Here is a 1,885-nt window from a genome sequence, read left to right on the forward strand (position 1 = left end):
GTATTTCCCTTTGAAAATCCCGACACTCTAGGGACGAGCCAGTGGCCGTCAGTCGTGTGCTGGTGACAGAGGGGTTCACCTGCCGCACTCTCCCCCACACTTGACCTGGGGCCTGCGCTGGGGCGACGGTGCGTGGTGACAAGGTGAGCAGGTGCAGGCCATGCGGTGCCAGGAGGGGAGGGAAGCTTGGCTGGGGGTGGGGGGGCAGCATTTTCAAGGCCATCGGGAGGATTTTGGACTCCTGGACAAAGGGCAAGAGAGAAGCGGTGCTCTTTGGAGAGGAGACGCCGAAAATAAACTTCTGTTCCCAAATTTTGCTCACCTCCAGTTCCAAACTGGGTTGTGGTCAAAACTGCCTTTTCTGCAGCCGCGCAACCCCGGAGTCTGGGTCCTCCCCTGCCCCCTGTGACCCTCTGCCGTTCCTGTGGCCTAGTGGTTCCATCCTCTGACCCCCTGGCCCCGGGCCCTGATCAGCACCCCTGCACCTGGCCCCCCCACCCCCTGCGCCCCCCACAGTCTGGTCCATTTGCTGGGCAAGCCTGCCCTTGAGCCCCCGCACCTGCTTCTGCACTGCTCACTGTCCCACGCCCCCCACCTCACAGCCACCCATCCTGGCCTCAAAGCTCTCGCACTACAACCGTCATCTGTTCTGAACCTCCAAATTTTATCTAACTGGAGCTTTGGGAAACATTTCACATTCAGATAATAGGCTGGGGGGGATATAAATACTGGATTGGCGGCCACTTATGTACCCCCCACTTGGCACCAGGCACCGTGCTAGGGTTTGTGGCGACTCTGAATCCTCTCAACGATCCCAAGGGGTAGAAACTTGTGTTTAAACTCATTTGACAGGCGAGGCAACTGAGGCACAGATCAGATGGACTACCCCAAAGCCACACAACTCGTAAGTGGCAAACTGGGAGAATTAAGGCCAAGCACCTTCAGATCTGCATTTTGCCTCACTTTGCTCTCTGGCTCCTCTGCGTTGCATTGTACGAAGGGCCACTTGTCCACCCTCTGCAAACCACCCCCCCAGCCCCGCCGCCCCCAACGCACCCTCCAAGTCCTTTATTGCAGAGGCTGTACCTATTTTTCTGGCATCTGCAGGCAGTCCCACCTAAGGTAAGTCTAGGGGGCTGGGGCCAATGTCTCGTGTCCTCTCTGCCCATCATTAGCGGCAGCATGAAACACAATTTCCCCAATTCCAGGGAATGGGACTTGATTCTCTTCCTTGTTAAAATGCTTTGGGGATCTGGCAACAGAGCTACATGGGGGGTGTGCACGAGTAGAGCTCAGGGTGCCTCGGTTGGTTAAGTGTCCGGCTCTTGATCTCAGCTCAGGTCTTGATCTCAGGGTGGTGGGTTCAAGCCCCATAGTGGCTCCATGCTGGGCATGGAGCCTACTTAAAAAAATAAAAATAAAATAAGAAGAGTAAGGCTCAAAGTAGCAGAGTATTGTTACCGGCCATTCGGCTTTAAAGGGCGGCCACTGCATGTGGATCAAAACTGTGCCACTTGTCCCCTCGGCCAGCCCTCCAGATAGACGGCTGCCGTTTTCAGGACTTTCATGAGTGAAGGCAAACCTCTGTGCCCCCTAATGTGAGCAAGACTGAGTTTGGACGACATCCTGGAGGACAGACCCAGGGGATTGCCCGAGAATCGGAGGGAGGCCAGGCCGGTGCTGAGAGGTTGCGGTGCTTAGGGGGCACAGGAAGGGTCTAGGGCCAATTCCTCTTGCCATATTGGGGTCAGCAAATGGAGACACCACTTTCTTCCCCACCTCCGAGTCACTGTGCCACCGTGGGAGCAAAAAAAAAAAGACGCCTGGCTCCCCACAGCACCCAGGAAAGTCTAGATCCCAGGGGCCAACAGCCCCCTTCATGCCC

Source organism: Nyctereutes procyonoides, unplaced genomic scaffold (genome assembly GCF_905146905.1).
Source record: "Nyctereutes procyonoides isolate TBG_1078 unplaced genomic scaffold, NYPRO_anot_genome, whole genome shotgun sequence".
In the NCBI taxonomy this organism is placed as follows: Eukaryota; Metazoa; Chordata; class Mammalia; order Carnivora; family Canidae; genus Nyctereutes; species Nyctereutes procyonoides.